Here is a 26484-nt window from a genome sequence, read left to right as displayed (position 1 = left end):
CAGCTGCCCAGGTTTGAACCTCAATTCGCTCAGAAGACAAGGGTCCCGAGCCTCCAAAACCTCAAAGCCTCAAAAGCTTCTCTACCGCAGACACACGTGGGCCTGCCCCAAACACTGACAGTGTCCCTAGCATGAATCCTGCAACCTGGACGAGACACCCCACTATCATCTTTCAGACTCCTCTATTACTCAGCCCCATATTATACCCTGAAACCAACCATATATTTCATTGACAAATACCATTTCCCAATTCCTGAGCCCTACGGCCGGCATGACCCCCAAAGACCCCGAACCCCCGACCTCACAACTCTCACTCGTTCAACTCTTCACTTTACTTACTGAACACCAGAGTCCCCATGACAGATTCCAAGGATTTCCTGACCACAGACACCTCGTCTCGGACTCCCACTTGCTCCTCCACGACCCCATTCCATGCGGAAGACTATAACCCTGCTCATGTTGTTCCCAGACACTCACACTGACGTGATTTTCTCCAGACCCCACTGCGACCCCCGTAGCCGAAGCACTTAATCCCCAGCACTTCCTCTTTGGAGCCTCTCGCCCAGTCCACTCTAGGCGTACGGCGCCCGAGGAGGGTCAGAGGCGTTTCCACAGAGCACGGACTACATTTCCGGCTTCTCTTTAGGAGGTAACACGCCGGCGCCATTGTCGTCCTGGCTCGCTGGGGGCGGCCATCTTTGAACACTTGCCGTACAGAAGTCAAGGCGGCTGTTTTGGCTCGGTAGGCAAAGACGGAGGCGCGGCGGGAGGCGTTTACACTGTTCCGTTTCCTGGCACCTCAACCTCTGAGTGAACTGCATAGATTTCCAGAGGCTCGATCTGACACCAGGCAAAAACAGCGGGAGCAAGTGCGTTTCAGCGGGCTGGGCAGAGAGGATGACTCGCGCCCTCTATTCACTTTATACGAAGAAAGGTTTGCAAACGGCCCATCTAGAAAAAATTCAGTTGGAGATCGTTGAGGTCTCCGTGCAAATAGGAACGCGCCCCCTCAGGATCGAAACGGCGGACAGGCTGATAAGCAGAAAGTGGCTTTGGCAAGAGGAGGCTTTGAGGGAGTGCAGCGGCGAGGACGGTACGAGGATGACGGTCACAGCTAGGAACACAACCAGCGGCTGGTAAGCACCCAGGTTATGTTTCCGGATGAGCCGCAAGAGCAGTAAGCAGTAAAGGTGAGGTCCGGTGACGCCAGGAGCCAAAGGGAAGGGTGGAGTTAAAGATGAGGGCGGGCTTTCTGAGCAGCAAAGAAATTCTAGACAAAACACAACTCCAGGGGAAATAAAATGCGGTTCAAGAAAGGGTAATGATAGTATACTACATGTGTCAGCTATGAGTAGTTTTACAGTTATAATACTATACACACGACATGAGGCTCCAACCAAAATAATAATGTAACTTGATTGAAAGAATGTGGGAGAGAAAAAATGAGAAATCAGAGAATGAGACCTGTTTCACAGGCTCTGTTATGATAAATCTTTAAAATCCTACAATGGAGAAATCAGTTATCACTGTAAGTGTGTTTCTTAGAATACCCAAACAGTTATCAGAGTAATAAGCTTTGTAAAACATTCCTCAACTTTGTGAATGTATACCTTTGATAACACCACTAAAATCAAAGAGAAATGAGGAACAGATGCCCAAATCACTATTAAGAAAATTGCAAATTTAAACTATTTGGAAATAATTCATTTTCTGTCTTCTAAGTTTGGCCAAAATGAAAAGATTTGATAATATTGTAGCCAATTGTGTTGGCAAGAATATGAGGGAGAATGTGAACTCATACGCTGCTGATGGAGGTGGCAGTGGGTAAAATTCAGCATGAGAAAATCTGACACTTTCATCTTTAAAAATGAGTATACCTTTGACACTTTCCACTTGTAGTAATTCCTCTGAGTACAAAATGAACTGCACACAAGGTTATTAATTAGAGTTGGTGACAGAAAGGAAACAAATTAAATGTCTGTCAAGGTAGAACGGGTTAAATTATGGAACATTCATGTAAAGGACTTCTATGCAGTCATAGAAAAATATGAGAGGATACTTTAAGAACTGATTTGTAATCATTTCCAACATATATGTCTGTGAGAAAAAAAGATACGAAAGTTAACTGATAGAAATCTGAATGTAAATTAGTTTGTAATTAGGTAATCAAAACAGCATGCAGAATTTAAAAAGAATGAAAGAGAATTTTAGCATTAATGAGAACAAGTGACTATGATATTGCTGAGTGGAAAGAGAAAATAAGATCAAGCTGCAGAACAGTGTGCATAGTATGAACCCGTAATGAAAAAAAATTACGAACACATGCAACTCAAACTTTTGAATGGACATACAGCCAAACCTTTATTTTTCATTATCTATTGGGATTGGGAGTGTTAACATATCAGAAGTTGTCACAGTCCTAACTTCTAACATTCTCAATGGATTTGATTTTTTTTATACAAATAAAGTCACCTTTTTATAATTATCTTCTCTGTAGCCTTCGAAACTCACCTTAGGATTTTACTCTAAGAAGCTTACTTTCCCTTCCCACTGATGCTTAAAGAAAGCTCAATTGCTTCCTTCTTCCTTCTTCTATATGTTATAGCATTGTGTTACATCTGCCTGCTTTCTTGGCTGGGTTCCAGACTATACTGTGAGTTTCTTTCCCAGAGACATAGCTCTGCCTAGTCCCTATAAGCCATACCTTCCCTCAATATATTGTCTAAAATATTCAGTTTCAACAACAACAAAATGAGATGTGGACAATGAAGTGTGAACCACACTCAGGAAAAAAGGAGTCAAGAAAAACAGCTTCTGAGTATACCCAGATGAAAAATTTACTGCACAAAAAAGACTATAAAGAAGCTACTATAGTTACATTCAAAGAACTAAAGGAAGCCATATATACAAAAGCAAAGCAAAATATGATGATTGTAACTCAACAAATTTGGTATCTCAATAAAACGAGAGAAACTATTAAGAAGTTTTGAAGCTAGGGGGCTGAAAAGTATCATAAGTTAAATGAAAATTCCTAAAAGTGTCTTCATGCAGTAAAGGTTTAACTCAGCAGGCCTGGGTTGTCCAAACCTTGCATACACCGAACGTCTGCAGAACTGGCTCTTGGCCAGTTGTTGGAAGATAACCTGTAAGCCCTTGGAATACCCTGCCTCATAAGAATGCCTTTGTATGCTAGGGTCTTGGGCCATGCCAGATACTTGGTGCTAACAATGTGATTGATGATGAATTTTTGTTTACCTGGGGCCAAGACCATTTGACCTATGAAAGGGCTGGAGATTGAATAGCTAAGGTCAGTCACACAGGTGCTCCATGCCCCATAATGGACCCAGAATAAAAACCTGAACCTCAAGGCTCAGGTGAGCCTGGTTGGTCATGCTCTGTACATATTGTTACCTGTGGTTGTTGTGAGATTTAACTGCTGTCTGTGTGCTACACTGGAAGAGGACAACTGGAAGGTTGCACTTGGCTGCTCCTGGACTCCACCCTATGTACCTCTTTCCTTTGCTGATTTTAATCTGTATTCTTCTCTGTAATAAACTGCATGGTTAAAAGCTTTTCTGAGTTCTATGAATCCCAGCAGATCACTGAATCTGAGTGTGGCCTTTAGGACCACTCACACAGTATTGAAAAGAGATTTGAGGCAGTTGAGCATGGTGGGGAGAAACTGAAAGATATATATTCTGACACATGTGTTTGGTCTGGAAAGCTGCTGGGGAAACAGCAGACAGAGTCACAGTTGAGTGTGGTGGGGAATACCTTATACACCCCAGGTACCTGCCTCAGTATCTGGCATGGGTGATAACCCTTCGCTTACCTGCAGCTAAGAGCCCTTGTGCCGGGGATGAGCTGCTACAGCAGGTGGACAATTGCCTGCATATCCCAAAAAGATCACGGACATGGGTAGTTTCCATGCCACTACGTACACCCATCTTTGCAGCTGGCCAGGAGACACCCCTTCCCAGCATCATGACTGAGAACTTCCTTGAGGGAATTTGGGATTTGGCTGGCTTGTGATGGCACATAATCTCCTCTGCGGAAGCCCATGGTATGCACAACCTAGAGGCAGGGTTACCACATGGAAGTGCCAAGAGCCCTACACCAATCCTAGGGACTTGTGGGCCCCTGACAGAGAGGGACTAAGGGGAATCTGAGCTGAAGGGTTAGACGCGTTCTGAAGCCCCAGGGTATTCCACCCACAGACCTGGGAACAGCTGGGAGTACTGTGTCATAAAGCCGTCTTCCTGCCAAACTGCACAGGGCATGCCCCACTGGGCTGTTGGTCCCCACTGCACACGGAAAATTGGTGCACTGATTGGACCTCCATATGGTTTGGGCGCATACTCGACAAAGTTGGGGAGAACTGGCTTGAAGGTAAGAGGTGGCTCAGGAGCACCATCTGCTGGTAGGTCAGGGAAGGTGTACTCCACCAAGCTATAGCTCTGTCAAATTATAGACAGTTGTTTGAAGAAGCCTACATATCCTAAAAGAACCCTCTCAAGATAAGCAAATGCCAAGAGGCCAAAACAACAGAAAATTATAAAGCATATGAAGAAACCAGAAGATATGGATAACCCAAATGCCCAAATTAAAAAACCAGAGGAAACACAGAACTTGGAGCAATTAATCAAAGAAGTAATCCCAAGCACCAATATCATGGCTCAGGATAAAAAGGACATCAAGTAGACCCTAGAAGAGCATAAAGAAGAATTTGCAAGAGTAAATAAAAAAATAGTGGATCTTATGGAAACAAAAGACACTGATGGTCAAATTAAAAGGATTCTTGAGACACATGACAGCAGATTTCAAGAAGTAGAGGAAAGAATAAACGAACTCTAAGATAGTGTGATGGTTAGTTCATGTGTCAACTTGGCCAGGTGATAGTACCCAGCTGTCTACTCAAGCAAACACTGGCCTAACAATTGCTGTGAGGACCTTTGTGGCTGGTTAATAAACCAACAGGCTGGTTTATTAAATCATCAGTCAATTGACTGCGGCTGTGACTGATGACTCACCAAAGGGCGTGTCTTCCTCAATAAGAGAATGCAATTGGCTGGTTTTAATCCAGTTAATCAGTTGAAGACTTATAAGAGAGACAGATAGAGGACCTTCATTTCTTCTGCAGCTGTCCAGTGAAGCGTTTCCTGAAGAGTTCGTCAAAGTTGCCAGTTCGTTTCCTGAGGAGTTCATCGAACATGTTCGTCAAAGATCCCAGTTCATTTCCTGAGGACTTCATCGAAGTTGCCAGTTCGTTTCCTGAGGAGTTCATTGGACATCTTCCTTGGAGTTGACAGTTTGCTGATTGCTCTACAGAATTTGGACTCTGCATACCCACAGTTGCGTGAGTCACTTTTACAAATGTTATAGTCAGAGACACCTCTATTGATTCTGTTTCCCTAGAGAACCCTAACTAATACAGATAGTGTGTTGGAAAATGAAAGCACAAAAAAAAAAGAATGGTGAAAAAAATTGAAAAATTTGAAATGGAGCGCAGGGAAATGATGGACAACATGAAGCACACAAATATAAGAATCATTGGTGTTCCAGAAGGGGAAGAGAAGGGTAAAGAACTAGGAAGAGTATTCAAACACATTATTGGGGAAAACTTCCCAACCCTTCTAAACGACATAAATATGCAAATCATAGATGCCCAACGAACTCCAAATAGAATAAATCCAAATAAACCCACTCCAAGGTATATTCTGATCAGATTGTCAAATGATGAAGAGAAGGAGAAAGTTTTGAAAGCAGCAAGAGAGAAGCGATTCATCACATACAAGGGAAACAACATAAGATAAGTAGTGAGTACTCAACAGCCACCATGGAGGCAAGAAGGCAGTGGTACGACATTTAAAATTCTAAAAGAGAAAATTTGCCAACCAAGAATTCTTTATCCAGCAAAGCTCTCCTTCGAATTTGAGGCAGAGCTTAAAATTTTAACAGACAAACAAATGCTGAGAGAATTTGCTAACAAGAGACCTGCCCTACAAGAAATACTAAAGGGAGCCCTACTGGCTGAGAAAAAAAGAAAGAGAGAAGTCTGAAGAAGGGCACAGAACTGAAGACTTTTAGTAAGGGTACAGTAAAGGAAATAATGAGAGAGAGGAAAAAATATATCTGACAAATAAAAACCAAAGGATATGATGACTGATTCAAGAACTGCCTTCACAGTAATTACATTTAAAGTGAATGGATTAAACTCCCCAATTAAAAGATATAGATTGAGAGAATGGATTTAAAAACATGAACCATGAATATGTTGCTTATAAGAGACTCATGTTAGACCCAGAGACACATAGAAATCAATAGTGAAAGAATGTAAAAAAATATTCCATGAAAGCTACAGCCAAAAGAAAGCAGGGGTAGCCATATTAATCTCAGATAAAATTATACTTTAAATGCAAGGATGTCATAAGAGACAAAGAAGGACACTATATATTAATAAAAAGGAAAATTCACCAGGAAAAAATAACAATCATAAATGTCTATGCATCCAATCAAGATTCCCCAAAGTACATGAGACAAACATTGCCAAAACTGAAGGAAGCAATAAATCTTTCCACAATAATTGTGGGACACTTCAATATACCACCCTTTTCAACAGATAGAACAACCAGACAGAGGACCAATAAGGTAACTGAGAACCTAAGTAAAGAGATAAATGAATTAGATTTCATAGACAAATATAGAGCATTACATCCCAAATAACCAGGATATACATTCTTTTCTAGCACTCATGGAACATTGTACAGGATAGATCATATGTTGGGACAGAAAACAAGCCTCAATAAATTTAAAAAGATTGAAATTATCCAAAGCACATTCTCTGCTCACAATGGAATACAATTAGAAGTCAATAACCACCAAAGAACCAGAATATTCACAAATATTTGGAGGTTAAACAACACACTCCTAAACAATCAGTGGGTTAAAGAAGAAATTGCAAGAGAAATTGCTAAATGTCTAGAGACAAATGAAAATGAGAGCACAACATATCAAAACTTATGGGATGTAGCAAAGGCGGTATTGAAGGGGAAATTTATAGCTCTAAAGCATACATTAAAAAGGAAGAAGGCTAAAATCAAGGAACTAATGGAACTGAAGAAGCTACAAAATGAACGGCAAAGTAATCCTTAATCAAGTAGAAGAAAAGAAGTATCAAGGATTAAAGCAGAAATAAATGATATAGAGAACAACAACAACAACAACTGTGCCAGTTTGATGTATTATGTCCCCCAAAACGCCATTATCTTCGATGTAATCTTGTGGGGGCAGACATTATTAATGTTGGTTAGATTGTAAATCTTTGATTGAGTGTTTCCATGGAGATGTGGCCCCGCCCATTCAGCATGGGCCTTCGTTGGTTTACTGGAGCACTATATAAGATCAGACAGAGGAGCAAACTTGCTAGAGCCAAGAGGGATACTTTGAAGAATGCACGTAAGCTGAGAGAGGAGCTGAAGCTTACAGAGACATTTTGGAGACAGCCTTTGAAAGCAGACTTTTGCTCCAGAGAAGCTAAGAGAGGATAAATGCCCCAAGAGCAATTGAGAGTGACATTTTGGAGAGAAGCTGAAGCCTAGAGAGGAATGTCTCAGGAGAAAGCTATTTTGAAACCAGAAGTCTGGAGCAGATGCCAGCCATGTGCCTTCCCAGTTAACAGAGGTTTTCCAGATGCCATGGGCCATCCTCCAGTGAAGGTAGCTGATTGTTGATGCATTACCTTGGACACTTTATGGCCTTAAGACTGTAACTGTGTAACCAAATAAACCCCTTTTTATAAAGGCCAATCCATTTCTGGTGTTTTGCATTCCAGCAGCATTAGCAAACTAGAACAACAACAAAAACAATAGAGAGAATAAATAAAACCAAAACTTGGTTGTTTGAGAAGATCAACAAAATTGACAAGCCCTTAGCTAAACTGACAAAATCAAAGAGAGAAGACCCAAATAAACAAAATAATAAATGAGAGAGGGGACATTATTGTGGATCCCAAAGAAATTAAAACAAAACAAAAGAGGATACTATGAACAAACTAGATAATTTAGAGCAACCGGACAATTTCCCAGAAACAGATGAACAACCTAGACTGACCAGAGAAGAAAAAGAAGACCTCAACAAACCAATCATAAGCAAAGAGATCCAATGAGTCATAAAAAATCCACCTATAAATAAAAGCCCAGGGTCAGATGGCTTCACAGGGGAATTTTACCAAACTTTTCAAAAGAACAGACACCATTCCTGCTCAAGCCCTTCAAAAAATTGAAGAAAAAGGAACACTACCTAACTCATTTTCTGAAGCTATCATCACTAATACCAAAACCAGATAAAGATACTACCAGCCAATCTCACTAATGAATACAGATGCAAAAATTCTCAACAAAATACTTGCAAACTGAATCTAAAGATAAATTAAAAGACTCATACACCACGACCAAGTGGGGTTCATTCCAGGCATTCAAGGGTGGTTCTGCATAAGAAAATTAATCAATGTAATACAATGCATTAACAAATCCAAGGGGAAAATCAAATTATCATCACAATAGATGCTGAAAAAGCATTTGGCAAAATTCAGCATCCTTTTTTGATAAAATCACTTCAAAAGGTAGGAATTGAAGAAAACTTCCTCAATATGATAAAGGACATTTATGAAAAATCCACAGCCAGCATAGTACTCGATGAGAGACTGAAAGCCTTCTGCCTAATATTGCAAATGAGATAAGGATACCCACCATCACCACTATTATTCAACATTTTGCTAGAAGTTCTAGCCAGAGCAGTCCAGCAAGACAAAGAAATATAAGGCATCCAAATTGGAAAGGAGGAAGTAAAACTGTCATTATTTGAAGATGATATGATCATATATTTCAAAAATCCTGAGAAATTGATGACAGATACTTGAGCTAATAAATTCAGAAAAGTGGCAGGATGCAAGATTAATGTGCAAAAGTCAGTAATATACACTAGAAATGTGCAAAAGTCAGTAATATACACTAGAAATGACCTAACTGAAGAACTGGAAAAAAAAATTCCATTCACAATAGCAACAACAAAAAAACACAAGTACCTAAGAATAAACTTAACCAAGAATGTAAAAGCCTCTACACAGAAAATTACAAAACTTTACCAAAAGAAACCAAAGAGGACCTAAATAGGTGGAAAGATACTCCATGTTCATGGATGGGAAGGCTAAACATCATTAAAATGTCAACTCTACCCAAACTGATCTACAGATTCAGTGAAATTCCAATCAAAATTCCAACAACCTACTTTTCAGACTTGGAAAAGCTAGTTATCAAATTTAATTGGAAGGGAAAGGGGCCTCAGATCACCAAAAACATACTAAAAATGAAGAATGAAGTGGAAGGGCTTATACTTCCTGACTTTAAAGCCTACACTATAAAGCCACAATTGTCACAACAGCATGGTACTGGCACAAAGACAGATATATTGATCAATGGAAATGAATTGAGAGTTTGGAAATAGACCCCCAGATCTATTGTTGATGGGTTTTTGATAAGGCCCTCAAATACACTGAACTGAGACAGAACAGTCTCTTCAACATATAGGTCTGGGAGAACTGGATATCCATATCCAAAAGAATGAAAGAGGACTTCTATCTCATACACTATATAAAAATTAATGCGGGAGCGCAGAGCGGTTTAGTCGGTGGCCGAGGGAGCATTGTCTGTTGGTTGTGGTTTTTCGTTGGGGCTACCCGAGGCGAAGCGCCGGTCGAAGAAGCGGCCCAAGACATCAGTTTTGGGTAGAAGAAAATGGCCCGAACCAAGCAGACTGCTCGTAAATCCACCGGGGGGAAAGCCCCGCGCAAACAGCTGGCCACCAAGGCTGCCCGGAAGAGCGCCCCTCTACCGGCGGGGTGAAGAAACCGCACCGTTACAGGCCCGGACCGCTGCGCTTCGAGAGATCCGGCGTTACCAGAAATCGACCGAGCTTCTGATCCGGAAGCTGCCCTTCCAGAGGTTGGTGAGGGAGATCGCCCAGGATTTCAAAACCGACTTGAGGTTCCAGAGCGCGGCCATTGGCGCTCTGCAGGAGGCTAGTGAAGCGTACCTGGTGGGTTTATTTGAGGATACCAACCTGTGTGCCATCCACGCGAAGAGAGTCACCATCATGCCCAAAGACATCCAGTTGGCTCGCCGGATACGGGGAGAGAGAGCTTAAGAGAAGGCGGTTTTTACGGTGTTTTGTAGTAAATTCTGTAAAATACTTTGGTTTAATTTGTGACTTTTTTTTGTAAGAAATTGTTTATAATATGTTGCATTTGTACTTAAGTCATTCCGTCTTTCGCTCAGGATGAATGCGAAGGGACTGTCCGCAGGCCTCAGTGGTGAGCGCTGTTGCTCGGGAGTGACGAGTTGCTAATATGCAGAAGGGGTGGGTGAGGTTTCTTGCTTCTCATGATGCATGTTTCTGTATGTTGATGACTTGTTTGGGTAGCTATTAAGGTACTAGAATTGATAAATGTGTACAGGGTCCTTTTGCAATAAAACTGGTTATGACTTGATCCAAGTGTTTAACAATTGGGGCTGTTAAGTCAGACCATACATCACTGTGATAGAATGTGGGCTTTTTCAAGGGTGAAGATACAAGTCTTAACCACAGTGTAACTTACAGTTTCCTTTAAAAAAAAAAGTAAACCTGGCAGCTATAGAATACACTATGTGCATTTATAATAGCTATTTTATATATTGTAGTGTCAACATTTTTAAATTAAATGTTTTACATTCACATGTGGTGGGGAGTCTTGTCATTGAGGTGTGTGTAACTTGGGAGTCCAGGTGGTTTTCTCCCGACTAGACTGCACTTGATTTAGTTGTAGGAAATGCTATGCCGCATTGTACCTTGCATAAGTCCTCATTCTACCACATGTTAACTAACCCTCTAGTTGATAACTGCAGACACTAATGGGGGATTTTATTTATAAGGGCTCTAGAGAATATAGAAGTTTTTCACACCAGCATCTTCTGTTTATCTTCAGATTATACTAGTTAGTGCAGCTTTTCATTGTGTCATGGTGGGTCTCATAACTAGGTTGAGTTTTTCTCCTCTACCAAGAGGAGACAATACCGAACTTCTTTTCCTGTGGAGTTTGTATTATAGTAACCCTTAGAGTAAACTTGCTGTGGGAGAAGGGCACACAGCTCCAGCTCACTGAACTTCTGCCAATTACGATGTCAGGCTAGGTTACGTCTAGTACACCGTCCTGGGGAAATCACTTTTACAGAGATGGCCTTCAGAGTGGTTTTCAAATTTTATCTCCTATTGAAGTTTATAGGTCAATTATGTGTGTTGACTAAATTTACAAATAAAGTTGTTTATCCAAAAAAAAAAAAAAAATGCAAAATGGATCAAAGCCCTCAATATAAAAGACAGTACTATAAAACTCCTTGAAGATAATGTAGGAAAACATTTTCAATACCTAGTATTAGGAGGTAGCTTTTAGACCTTACACCCAAAGCACAAGCAACAAAAGAAAAAAAATGAATGAATGAAAATTCCTCAAAATCTAAAGCTCAGTACCTCAAAGGACTTTGTCATATAGGTGAAGACGAAGCCAACTCAATGAATTACAGGATTTGGAAACCATTTATCTGATAAAAGACTGATATCCAGCATATATAAAGAAATCCTACAACTCAATGACAATAGTATAAACAGCTCATTATAAAATGGGCAAAAGGTATGAAAAGACATTTTTCTGAAGTGAAAATACAAATGGCTAAAAACACGTGAAAAAAAAAGTTCATCTTCACTAGCTATTAGGAAAATGCAAGTCAAAACCACAATGAGATTTCATCTCACACCAATAAGAATGGCTGCCATTAGACAAATAGGAAACTACAAATGCCGGAGAGGATGGGGAGAAACTGGAACTCTTATTCAGTGCTGGTGGGTATGTATAATGGTACAGCCATGGTAGAAGACAGTTTGCCAGTTCCTCAGAAAACTAGATATCTAGTTACCGTATGATCCGGCAATTTCTCTTCCTGTTATATACCCAGAAGATCTGAAAGCAGTGACACGAACAGATATTTGCATACCAACGTTCATAGCAGCATTATTTACAATTGCCAAGAGATGGAGACAACCCAAGTGTCCTTCAACAGATGAGTGGATAAACAAAATGTGGTGTATATATATATATATATATATATATATATATATATATATATATATATATATGATGGAATACTATGCAGCAGTAAGAAGGAATGAGGTCCTGAAATATGACAACATGGATGAACCTTGAAGACATAATGCTGAGTGAAATAAGTCAGACACAAATGGGAGATATTGTATGTTTCCACTACTATGAACTTCCTGAACAATGTAAAATCAGTGTCTTATAATGTAGAATGTAGGGGACCTAGAGATAGGCAGAAGCTAGTGAAGGGAGAATGATAACGTAATATGTACAGACATGTTAATGAGGGTGAACTTAAAGATATGAGAATGTATAGGGGTGAAGATTGTTTGTTAACGGGATTATAAATATCACTGCCACACTGAAGGCAAACATGATTGAAAGTGGGTATTTAAAGGCATGTATCCAACAGATAAGCACTACAAATATAACTAAGTGTTTGCATGATATACTTCTGCGGTATGACACTGGTATAAAGAGTTAACAACAGAGTGGTGTATGGGAGAAAACTACCCATTGCATATTAAAGACTATATTTAATAGGAATACCTTACCAGTACTACACTGATACTAGGGATAAACAATTAGTGGTGTATAAGAGCTATTGGGTGTTTTGTGTTTTGATAATTGTTTAAAATTGAAATTGATGTTGATTGTACAACTAAGTGAAGATAATGTGAGACACTGATTGTTTATCTTGGACAGAATATATGCTACGTGAAATTAGGAAACCCCTACTTAGTAAGTCAAGTCCTCAATCTTGAGGCTTGCTCTTCTGAAACTTATGGCTGTAAAAGGGAGGCTAAGCTTACCTATAATTATGCCTAGCAGGCACCTCCAGAAAACCTCTTTTCTTGCTCAGATTTGGCCTTTCTCTCTCTAAGTCCAACTCTGTAAATAAATTCATTAACTTCCCCCTTCATGGAACATGACTTCCCGGGGAGTGAATCTCCTTGGCAACATGGGACATGACTTCCCAGGAATGAGCCTGGCCCTGGCATCAGAGGATTGAAAATGCCTTCTAGACCAAAAGGGGGAAAAGAAAGGTAACAAAATAAAGTTATAGTGGCTAAGAGATTTCAAATATTCGAGAGGCTATCCTGGAGGTTACTCTTATGAAAGCTCCAGCTAGGTATCCCAATTGGCCACAGTATGCCAAGCCATAACCAACTGTAGTCCCAAAATACCTAGGTCCCTATCTGAGACTCTATAAAAGTTTCACTAAGTTTATTTTTCAGAAACTTAAACCCCCCAGAGTGCTTCTATGCCAGATAAGTCTCAAAACCCAGAGGCAACAACCTCTTCAAGAACATCAACCAGAGGCAGCGCCCTTCCCCATAATGTCAACACCCCTTTACAATATGAACAAGTTAGGGTAGTCACTGCCTAGACATCCCTGAAAATCAAGTAAGTGATTTAAACGAGAAAAAAGAGGTAAGTAACAGACAAGAGAGGATTTAACAAGGGATTACGAATACTGAATATATATTATTTACATATATATATATGTATTTGTATATGTATATATATATATTTAGATGCTAGAGTATTAGAATAGCTAGAAGGAAATATCTGAAATGGTGGAACTGTAACCCATAACATTCTGTGAAATCTGCTATTTGTTAAGTTGTACTTTGAAAGATTCTGTTTATTTGCTATATTTCACAATAAAAATGTAAAAAATATAAATTTATGTAATCAAGATAGTTTGATATCGCTGTGAGAATAAACATAGCTCAATGAAAAAAAAAACATTATAACAAAGCTACAGGTATCAAAACAGCATGGTCCTGGCACAAGGACAGACATACAGACCAATGGAAAGGAATTGAGAGTTCAGAAATAAAACCCTCATCATCTATAACCAGTTGATTTTTGATGAGGGTGGCAAGTCCACTCAATGAGGAAAGAACAGTCTCTTCAACAAATGGCACTGGGAAAACTGGATATCCCTATGCAAAAGAATGAAGGTGGACCACTCATTCACACCACATATATAAATTAACTCAAAATGGACCAAAGATCTAAATATAAGAACCAAACTATAAAAATCTTAGAAGAAAACATAGGGACAAATCTTCAGGATCTTGTGTGAGTCAACAGTTTCTTACAATTTATACCAAAAGCACAAAGAACATCAGAAAAAAATAGATAAATGGGATTTCATCAAAATTGAAAACTTTTGTTCATCAAAGGACTTGATCATGAAAGTAAAAGACAACTTACAGAATGGGAGAAAACATTTGGAAAGCACATATCTGATAAAGGTTTAATAAACAGAATATATAAATATATAATATACAAAGGCTTCAACGTGTGCTTATAGCTGCTTTATTTGTAATGGCGAAAAACTGCACACAACTCAAATGCCCATCAGTGGGAGAATTAATAAACCCTACAGGGTAAACTGATATCCCAACAACCTTTATATACATGCAATTTATTTTATGTCTATAATATCTCAATAAATCATTTAGAGAAAAGAAAATAAAGTAGTGATACACTCTAAAGTAGAGATGGACCTCAAAAACATTAAGCTAAATGAAAAAAAAAAAAGTCAGCCACAAAAGACTGCATGTTTTATGACGCCATTTATATGAAAAGTCCATAAAATGTAAATTAGTATAAACAGGAAAAAGATCAGTTGTGTGGGGCTGGGGTTAGGAGTGAAGACTGATTGCATATGGTCCCAAGAAAACTTGCAAATCTTCTAAAATTGGACTGTGGGGATATTTCTACAACTGTATAAAACTCAGTTAAAATCATTGAAATGAGCATATACTTGGTAAATTTTATGGTACATAAATTAAGCCTCATTAAAACTTTAAAAAAGAAAGGCTTTATTTTCTCCAGTTTAAAACGTAGACTAAGTAGATGAAAAACACCAACAGTAATTGCAAAAATGTGTAAACTGTAAAGGCATACAGCAAAACAGAAATGTCTGGGACATTTACGAAAAGAGATACAACAAATTGTTTAGTGGGTGGGAGAATCTGGGTAATCAGAGAGTCATAATGAGTTACTGAAATAATTGAATAGTTTTGAATATTTTATGTCACTACTCACATTAAAGAATGCATTTAATCTGATTCCAGACATCTGCCACTGGTTCCCTGGCCTGGGTTGATACTACCGCAGCAATTAAAAAATGTGTAAGTATTGTACCATAAGCAAATATGTTTAGGATGTAAAATTATGTTATACAATCAGTTGCACCTATGTTTATACAGATTGTCCCAATTGCAAGACAAGTAACAATTAAAAAAAAAAAAAAAGTTTCTTGGTTTGCTAAAGCTGCCAAAATGCAAAATACCAGAAATGGACTGGCTTTTAACAATGGGGGTTTATTAGTTCACAAATTTACAGTTCTAATGCCATGAAAATGTCCCAACTAAGGCATCAACAAGAGGATACCTTCACTGAAGAAAGGCCAATGGCATCTGGGGTTCCTCTGTCACATTCAAAGGCACATGGCTGGTGTCTGCTGGGCCTCTCCTGGGGTTAGCATCTCATTTCCATTGTTACCTCCAAAATGTCTCTGGGCTTCTGTTTTAGCTTCTCTCTCACAGCTCCTGTGTGTCCTTGCTTGTTTCTCTCTAAGTATCTGGGGTCCTCTCAGCTTCTCCAGGGGAAACTCTGGATTTCATCTTTTAGCTTCTGGTTCTGGTTTCAACAGCTTCTCAAAAATGTTCCTGGGCCTTTTCTAAGCATCACTGCACTCTCTCCAAAATGTCTCTGCCTTTTATCTCTCATAGAGGATGCCAGTAAACTAATTAAGACCCACTTTGAATGGGCGGTGTCACATCTCCATGGAAATAATCTAATCAAAAATATCCCACCCACAATTGGGTGGGTCACATCTCCTTGGAAACAACCTAATTAAAAGTTCCCACACATTGGACACAATAATTGTAATAGTCCCTAGACTGTAAGCTCTTACAGCAGTTAACTCTATCCCTGAATTGTAAGGCCTATCTCTAAACTTTGAGATGCTGATCCCCTAGCGTATAACCTGATTGGTCTCTGGAACAATGCATTATCTCTGAGACACCTGAAACTCAGAGCTAGAGCTCGGCAGATATGAATGTCAGTATTAGTGCATACAGCCACTGTCAAAAAAAAAAAAAAAAAAAAAAGCTGAAAAAGAGCCCAGACTTCAATTAGTGATATGAATGAAGCAGGTCTGGTTAAGACCAGGGCAAGGCAGGCCAAAGGGTAAAGGTTGAAACTGACTGTGTTTTAAAACTTCAACTTTCATATGAGACCAAGGGAATAGATATCTATTTGGTACAGGATCTAAATTTTCTAAACAGTACAACTCTACAGTCGATTTGTTCAAACACCATAATTGCATGGAACTTTGAATAGGAAGTGAGATACGGTAGGTTAGTATAGGCTGGAGTGAAATAGTGACACATCCCAGAGTAATTTGGGCAGGTAATAAAAAATATATTTACAGCCTCCCCCTCCCCAGCCCCGAGGATCTGGGGGAAGGTGCGGATGTGTTGGACATCCTCACCTGGACTGGTGTTGATGTTGTCACAAACATTGGGACTGGCGGTTTGATGTGCTGAGCCCTCGAGCATGGGACTTGCCCTTATGAAGCTCATTACCACAAAGGAGAGCCTAAAGTTGTATGTAATGGTGCCTGAGAGTCTCCCCCTGAGTACCTCTTTGTTGCTCAGATGTGGCCCTCTCTCTCTCTAACTGAGCCATCTCGACAGGTGAACTCGCTGCCCTCCCCCCTACGTGGGACCCAACTCCCAGGGGTGTAAATCTCCCTGGCAACGCAGAGTATGACTCCTGGGGATGAATGTGGACCCGGCATCGTGGGACTGAGAGTATCTTCTTGACCAAAAGGGGGATGCAGAATGAGATGAAATAGTTTCAGTGGCTGAGAGATTCCAAATGGAGTCGAGAGGTCTCTGGTGGACATTCTTATGCACTATATAGATAACACCTCTTAGGCTTTAATGTATTGGAATAGCTAGAAGTAAATACCTGAAACTACCAAACTCCAACCCAGCAGTCTGGACTCCTGAAGACAATTATATAATAATGTAGATTACAAGGGGTGACAGTGTGATTGTGAAGGCCTTGTGGATCACACCCCCTTTATCTAGTGTATGGATGAGTGGAGGAATGGAGATAAAAACTAAAGGACAAATGGGGTGGGATGGGGGGATGATTTGGGTGTTCTTTTTTCACTTTTATTTTTTATTCTTGTTCTGGTTCTTTCTGATGTAAGGAAAATGTTCAGAGATAGATTGTGGTGTTGAACGCATAACTATGTTATCATACTGTGGACAGTGGATTGTATATCATGGATGATTGTATGGTGTGTGAATGTATTTCAATAAAACTGAATTTAATTAAAAAAAAAAAAAGTTCCCACACATAATAGGTCTGCCCCACAAGACTGGATTAAAAGAACATGGCTTTTGTGGGGTACATATTAGATTCAAAAACCAGCACAGATAGCAAGGCACATGGCTGGCGACTGCTAGTCCTTCCCTCCTGGCTTTTCTTGCTTTCACCTTCTGGTTTTGTCAGCGGCCTCCACCCTGTGCTTCTGTGGGTCCTCTCTTAGCTCCTGTGGGGCTTTTCTCTCAGCTTTCTACAAACTTCTCTGGGTGTTTCTCTCTGAGATCTCTGGGCTTTTTCTGTGTCTTTATACTCTCATAAAAGACTCCAGTAAGGGATTAAGACCAACTTTAATTGGGTGGGTCACATCTCAGTTGAAACAACCTAATCAAAAGATCCCACACACAGGAATAGATCAAAAGAACATGGCCTTTTCTAGGGTACATGACAGCTTCAAACCAGCACAGTTCTCATTGGGGATCAGAATATAGAATAAGAGAGATACTTTTATCTATGTTAGAATGATCCTAAAAGCAAATACCAGAAAAAAAAGTACACTTGAGAGCAAAGGCAACAAACACCACATCTTTAACAGGAAACGTATTACCAGATCACTCTGAACCACACTGCATTTTGTGGAGACAATGAGAAGTGTGGTGATTGGGGACAGAAAATTTTTACTGAGAACCCTGTGGATGAACTTGAAGAAGTGAACTGAATTTTGGATCAGATGGGTGAATGTAGCTTTAATCACAAATGTTCCCAGTAGCTGAGATTTGAACTTCAACCTACGAACTCTCCCCTCAAACTGACAGACCTCCCACTGACCAAGGCCCATGTCAAATACCATATTAAGCCTCAAACACCCTCACAGACATTCTACCCCATCCCAATTTTCTCTAACACTGAGTTATTAAATCGTGAACCTGGAGGGAACACACCGCCATCGCTGATACGTGAACGCCAGTTCTCAACCACTGAGTCCCGCAAGTAGAGTGATCCACATGCCACATGGTCCCCCAAACCCTGACAGTTGGACCTTCCAGTCATTGATTTTTTCAGACGCTTTAATCATTAATGGCCAAAGGCCCCATCACTAACGCCCAGATTCCTCAGTGATTAAGCCCAAATAAAATCCCAAGGTCCTGTCACATATGTTCCCTCTTCCCTGACTCCACATCCGGATCCAGCCCGTAACCTGACTCACCTGATCCTAAACCTCTCCAGACTCCATTAGCATCGACAAAACGCTAAGCCCACGCCTGAAACCACTTCCGATTGAGAGGCTCTCGCACCGCAGACCCTTCTTGGCTGTTGCTAGGGACGCTGAGGGGCTGGTACGACGGTGTCCGGAGAGGGCCAAGGAGCGCTCCCGGAAGTCCGAGTCAGCCCGGCACACCGCGGAGCTTCTAGCGTGAGCCGCAATAAAGATAGCTACGGTTCAGCGCTCTGGGGAGAAACTGAAAATCACTTTTGGGTGACCCAGTGCCTTTCCCTTCTCCTTGCAGGGGATGGTCGGCACAGCTGTGGTAACCGCGTTATTATCTGCAGAGGCCGGAGCCTAGCCAAGGCCAGCATGGCGCGGGCTGCATTCTACGCGGACGGCTGGGGTAAAACGAAAGATGGCGGCGCCCTATGTGCACAGCCCGTCTTAGTCGCTAGGCAGAAGCCCCACGGGCGCGGCCATTGTAGCCTAGGTGTGTGTCCGTAGAGCGGAGAAGAGGCTTTCTGGAGGCGGTATAAGAGGACCAACAAGGTTTGTAGAACTCAGACATTGCTAGGGAGGCGGCGGTCAGAGTAGACCAAAACAGTATATATTTGAAGTCATACTAAGGTTTGGGGATGGGATTACTTAGATTTAGAAGGCAAACACCCGTTTAAGAGGTGGAAACAGTTTGGGGCGAGTGGTACCCTAAAGCCAGTGTGTGAATGGATTCTTGACTACCTCTTGGGAAGAGGATGAAGGGCTGAAAGCATATTTACAAGTTTCCTTCAAAGCAAAAAAAAAAAAGGCTCTTCAGAACATTATATTGTGAGATAACGCAATCATCATACTTTGTATAGTTCCCAAAAAGAAAAATAAAAAGCACACTGAAAACAAAAAATTATATGTAGGCAGGCATGGATCCAGTTTAAAATTTTCATTTTCTTTAACCCAGCCCTTCCAATTCTGAGAATTTATTTGATAAAAAGCTCCTTTTCTAATTGGGGGGTGGGGGAGAACAGAATGTAAAATAGAAGGAAGCTTTATAAATTATGAAATATTACTCAGCACATTAAACAGCAAGGAAACGATATAGTACAGTTTTCAGTGTTAAATGAGGAAAGATGAGCATATTCTTCAGAGGACAAAAAATTGAAGACCAGTATACAGTGATCTCATGGGAAAAAAATCCTAAACATTTGTCCATTTGAGAATTGTGATCAGTTAAAGAAAACATTTAGTTTGGATTACTTTGGGTTCTTTGCTTATGGGTAGAGGAAGAGAAAATAGAAGTTCTCACATTTCTAATTTTTGCAGTTCTCAGTTACTTATGGATGTACTATAATCATCTATTACATGTGTATTGTAAAAAGATGTTGATTTTAGACTGACTTTTAGAATAATACTTACTTTATGGATAGATGGTCACAGTATAGTAAATAAAAAACAGATGACAGTCTCATTTTTCTTTCAAAAAAGAAATTTACTTAGATGCACTGGAAAATTTGGGGACAGTATATTGTTGACAATGCTAGGCTCAAACACGATTACAGGTCAATTTCAATTTCTTCATTTTGCTTATATGTCATCTAAATTCTATAAAGAAAGAATTTACTGTTTGCCTAACTTCTTGATAGGGAGAGTAGTCCAGTCCCAGCAGGGATTCAATTTCAGTCCCATTCATCTGGGATGTCAGGCTCTGAGAGGTGATAAGTGACCCACAGGGCTGAGGGCAGCCTGGACAGCCCAGCCTGTGACCCAGAGTGCCCAGTTCAGGGAGTGAGATGATTTGTACCACGGCAGGGTGTGCAGTCACAGAAGGATAAGACATGGAGGGGATCCATGGCCTGGGTGGTGGAGCACCCATTTCTAATTCTTTGCTGGAGAGTGTGTGCCTTAAATCCATCCTGTTACCGGGTGGGGTGGGGATGGGAACACTAACCTCACTGTATGATGACGATGTTCAAATTTAAGTGTTCATCACAAAGCCCTTGTTATAAATGCAGCATCCTGGGCCCCTGCTTGAGAAGTTCTGGTTTAAGAGGACCAGAGTGTGACCTACGAATTTTCCATTCGTAACAAATCCTGAAGCAGGAAGCCCACAGACATTTAGAAACACTCCTGTAATATTCTCTGCTTCCAAATGTTAAGTTGGCTGACTCCCCTCAATATAACAGTTTTGCCTCAAATTATATTAAATATATGTAATATTGGGAATTAAGAAAGAGCCATGGAAAGGGTGTGTGAATGTATATGCATACATACAAACATGTAAATAGGTTTTGTTTTGAATTTTAAAAATTATGGTTGTTTGCTAAAAGCAAAAATTATGTCTTTATCTGATACGGTTCTCAATATATGTAGAAGTAATATTTAAGGCAACTTTAACATTGAGGAGGAAGCTTAAAGAACCTAAATAGTGGTGTTTGGTTTGCTAAAGCCGGCAAAATTCAATATACCAGAAATGGACTGGCTTTTAACACTGGAGATTTATTAGCTTTCAAGTTTACAATTCTAAGGCTGTGAAAATGTCCAAAGTAAAGCATCCAAGAGGATGATACCTTCTCTGAAGACCAGATATTGGTGAGTGTGCCATTTGTATATTTATGTCCCCCAGAAAAAGCCATATGCTTTAATGCATTCTTGTGGGGGCAGACGTATTAGTGTGGATTGGGTTGGAACCTACTGGTTCAGTGTCCATGGAGATGTGACCCACCCAACTATAGGTGATAACTCTGGATAATTTCCATGGAGGTGTGCCTCCACCCATTCAGTGCGGAGATTATTTAGTTTACTGGAGCACTATATAAGCTCAGACAGAAGGAGTGAGCTTGCTACAGCCAAGAGGGATACTTTGAAGAATGCGCGGAAGCTGAGAGAGGAGCTGGAGCTGAGACAGACATTCTGAAGATGGCCGTCGGAAGCTGATGCAGACGTTCTGGAGGACACCATTTTGAAACGCAACCTGGAAGCAAGCAGACGCCAGCCACATGCCTTTCCAGCTAACAGAGGTTTTCTGGATGCCAATGGCCTTTCTCCAGTGATGGTACCCTTTGTTGATGGACACTTTATGGCCTTAAGACTGTAACAGTGTAACCAAATAAACCCCTTTTTATAAACATCCATTTCTGGTGTTTTGCATTCTGGCAGCATTAGCAAACTAGAACAGTGAGCCTGGGTTCCTCTGTCAGATAGCAATGCACATGGTGACATATGGGGTCCTTCTCTCATGAATTTCATTGCTTTCAGCTTCTGCTTTCAGTGGCTTCCTCTCTCAGCTTCTATGGGTATGACCTTTCCTTGGGCTTTTTATATGAGCTTCTCTGGGTTTTCTCTGTGCCCTTTATCCTCTTATAAAGGACTCCAGTAAGAGGATTAAGACCCACCTTGAACAAGGTTGGTCATGTCTCAATTTATATAACCTAATCAAAAGGTCCCACGTACAATAAGTCTACACCCACAGGAATGGAATAAAAGATGATCCTTTCTGGGGTACATCCTCCAAATTACCACAGTAAAGTTACATTTCTCTTGAAGTGGTAAGACACTGATATTAATAGACTATAGCGTATGCATGTGTACATATATTATGTATATGTATACAGATAGGTATAGAGATAGTGAAAGAGAGATCCACAGAGCAACCACTAAAAATAATTTACAAAGAGATATACTCAACACTAGAGAGAAATCGAAATCAAATATGAAAAAAAAAATGGTCAAGTAACCAACAGGAAGGCATTAAGTGGAACTAAGGAATGAAAAATGTAAGGAGCAAATGTAAAATTAAGAACATGTTTGAATTAAATCCTAACATATCAATAATTATTTTCAGTGTAAATGTTCCAAACACAAGTTAAAAGAGACTGAAAGAATGAATTTTAAAAATGACTCAACTTTATCCTACCTATAGAAAACTCACTCCAAATATAATGATATAGGCAAGAAAAAGCAAAAAGATACATCATGCAAATACTAATCAAAAGAAAGATGGAATACCTTTTTAAATATCAGATAAAGCAGATATCAGAGTAAAGAAAATTAGCAGGAACACAGATAACAGGGTTAGATAAGCAAGAGGATGATTCTAAATCTGTACACGCCAAAATAAAACAAGCCAACAACAGCGCTTCAAAATACATGAAACAAATATGGACAGAATTGAAAGGACAAGTAGACACATCCTCAATTATCCATATTGGCATCAACTGTCTATCATAATTAAGAGAAAATCAGGATATAGAACCAAATCCTTCAATTACTAAAATCAAATAGGTTTTTGTAGAATACTCCAAGCAGTAACAGATGTTTGGACATTTTTTTGTTCAAGCTTAAAGGGAACATTAAACAATATAAACCACATAAAGGTTCATAAAACAAACCACAAATTTACAAGAATTTAAATAATAAAAAGTAAATTCTATGACCATGAAGGAATAAAAGCAGCAATCAATAAAAAAGAAAATAGAAAGATTTCCAAACACTTGGAAATTAAATATCACACTTCTACATAATCCATGGTCAAAAATGAAGTCTCAAGGGGAATTAAAATTAAAATTTAAATATATTCAGATAAAATAGTGGGAAATTTATAGCACTAAATACTCTCATTAGAAAAGGTCTCGAAGTCAGTAATTGAAATGTCAACCTCAAGAATGTAGAAAAGTAGTGCAAAATAAGCCATAGCAACCAGGAGGAGAAAATAATTGAAAAAAAAAAAAACAGAGGAAAAATTCAATTGAAAATAGAGAAAATCAATCAAACCAAAAGGTGATCCTTTGTAAAAACCAGTATTATTGAGAATGTCTAGAAAAATTGAGATGGAATAAAAGAGGAGACACAAATTACTAATACTGCATAAAAGGGGATACAGGGGATACAATCCCTATAGCTATTAAAAGGATGAGTGAAAACTATGAACAACCTATGTAATAAACTCAAAAACTAAGATGAATTGGACCAATTCCTCGAAACCAAAAACTAAAAGGAAAAGAAAAGCATACTTTAAATGAAATAATCTGAATAGTCCCTTAATTATTTGAGGAACTGAATTCATAATGAAAAACATTCAAAAAGAAATCTCCAGGCAGACAGGTTCACTGGTGAATTCTACCAAACATTTTATTAAAAAAAAGAAAAAAAAAAAAAACACCAATTGATGTCATATTAACAGCCTAAAGAAGAAAAAACATATAATCATATCAACTGATGCAGAAAAAACATTTGACAAAAATTCAACAGCAATTTGTGATTAAAAAAACTTTCCACAAATTAGGATTAGAAGAGAACTTCCTTAATCAAGAGCAACTACAAAATATGTAAAATTAACATCATACTTAGTGGGGAAAGGCTGAATCCTTCCTCTCTAAAATCAGGAACAAGTAAGGATATCCATTATCACTGCTCCCATTTAACATAGTACTGGAAGTCCTATGCAGTGTAATAAGGGAAGAAAAAGCAAAAAATGCATACACAATGAAAAGGAAGATATGAAACTATGTATCATTAGATGATGTGATTATCTCTGTACAATAACCTTCCTAGAACTAATAAGTGAGTTTATTGATGTCTCAGGATACAAGGTCAGTGCACAAAAATTAACCGTATTTCTACAGACTGCCAATGACAACTGGAAACTGTAAACCAAAATAAAAGACACAAGAACAGAATAACATTCACAACAGCTACCAAAAAAATTACTTAAGTATATATCTAACAAACATACAGGATCTGGATTCTATGAAGTACAAATGCTGATGAAAGAAATCGAAGAGGATAGTATGTTCAAGGAATGGAATACTCAACATAGTAAATGTCCAATTCTCAGGTTGTTCCACAGATTAAATGCAACTTATATCAAATCCTTTCAAGAGTAGTTTTTGTAGCTACAGACAAGGTCATCATATAATTATATGGAAATACAAAGGAACTAAAATAGCTAAAACAATTTTGAAAATAAGAGGAATTATAGACTACCTGACTTTAAGACTTAGTCTATAGCTCTAAAAATCCAGACAGTGTTAATATAAATGGTGGGAAAGACACATAGATAAATGGAACAGAATAGAGTCCAGAGATAGGCTCACGAATATGGGCAAATGATTTTTACAAAGATGCAAAATCAATTTAATGGAGAAAGGAAAGTTTTTCAACCTAAGGTGCTAGAACAATTACACATCTACACGTAAAGGAAATGAACTTCAAAGTAAACCTTAGATCATATAAAAAGACTAACTCAAAATGGATCATGGTTCATCGTGTAAAAAGAAAAACTATAATATTTATCTAAGAAAACAGAAAAACACTTCTCTTACTAAGGATTGGTGAAGAATTCTTACACATATCACCAAAATTAAGATCCATTTAAAAAAACTTATAAGTTGTACTTCATGAAAATTTTAAAATTTTCTTTGAAAAAGATCCTCTTAACAGAAAGAAATAAAAAGCTACAGACTGGGAAAAATATTTGAAAATTATTTATCTGACAAAGGACTTAGAATATACAGAGAATTCTCTAAAGTCCACACTAAGGAAATAATCCAAGTGGAAAATGGGCAAAAGATTTGAACACTTCAACAAAGAGGATATGCAGGTGACAAGCACATGAGATGGTGCTCAACTTCAGTTGCCATTAGGAGAAATGTAAATTAGGACCATGATCACATACGACTACACACATAATAGGATGACTAAAATAAAATATATTAAGAATACCTAAGTACTGGAAAGGATGTGGAACCACTGGAGAGCTCATACAATTCTGGTGGGAATGTAAAATGGTACAGCCAATCTGAAAGATAGCCAGACATTTTCTTATAAACACAAACTTAACATATGAACTAGCAATTGTACTCCTGGGTACTTAGAGAAACAAAACTTACATTCACACAAAATCTGGTACATGAACATTCACAGCATCTTTATTTATAACAACTATACTACCCAAACAAACCCAATTTCCTAATAGTACATCCATACAATAGATTATCACTCAGTAATAAAAAGTAAAACTATACACCCAACAACTTGGCAAAATTTGCTAAGGAAAAAAAAAAGCCAATGTCAAAGGTTACATACTATTTATTCCATTTTAACAGGATTCTTGAAATTACAAAATTAAGGTGGTAGACTGGGTAAGTGGTTGCCATGAGTCATGGCTGGAGGTAGGATGTGATGATAAAGGGGTAGCATGGGTGTTTCTTTGTATTGATGTATGAGTTCTGCATCTTGATTGTGATGGCTGTTATACAACTCTAAACAAGTGATAAAATTTCCTATAACTCTATATTTAAAAAAAATACTGCATGCAAAAATTAGTGAGCTCTAAATAAGGTCTATAGTTTAAATAATAGTGTTAAATCATTTTAGTAGTTTTGATTCTGCATTGTGGTTATGTAAAATGTCACTGGAAGCTGGGAACTTTGTATATTTTTTAACTTCTTGAGTGCCTAAAATTATTTAAAAAAAAAATTTAGAAAAAACACATTTAAGGTGTTTTTGTAAACTGCTTAATGCTACTTTAAACACAGATAAATATACACATATATGTTTAATTACATTTATGAACTTAATATATTCACTTTCCTTTTGAAATACATCAAGACTCAAAGAAATAGACCTAGGGACTAAGAAATGTAAGAGCTAATCTTATGAAACAAGGTGGGGATAGAACACCCCTTCATTATATAAAATTAAAAATTTAATCAGTGATACAGCCAACTTAAAAATTATG

General features: G+C 38.8%; 1 protein-coding gene, 1 long non-coding RNA gene and 1 pseudogene across 2 annotated transcripts in view; 2 read left to right on the top strand and 1 right to left on the bottom strand.

The window, feature by feature from the left end:
* The window catches only part of LOC119521315 (zinc finger protein 432-like), a 74719-nt gene that overhangs the window by 23067 nt on the left and 25168 nt on the right, over positions 1 to 26484 (bottom strand).
* On the top strand, positions 719 to 21300 carry LOC119521317. Its single transcript, XR_005214334.1, has 3 exons — positions 719 to 1136; positions 15280 to 15336; positions 19057 to 21300. It is a non-coding gene; the product is annotated as an uncharacterized LOC119521317 (long non-coding RNA).
* LOC119521313 lies at positions 9677 to 10671 on the top strand (annotated as a pseudogene).

Source organism: Choloepus didactylus, chromosome 27 (assembly GCF_015220235.1).
Source record: "Choloepus didactylus isolate mChoDid1 chromosome 27, mChoDid1.pri, whole genome shotgun sequence".
Taxonomy (NCBI): domain Eukaryota; kingdom Metazoa; phylum Chordata; class Mammalia; order Pilosa; family Megalonychidae; genus Choloepus; species Choloepus didactylus.
Note: the sequence above shows the minus strand (reverse complement) of the source record. Positions and strands in the feature narration are given on the sequence as shown.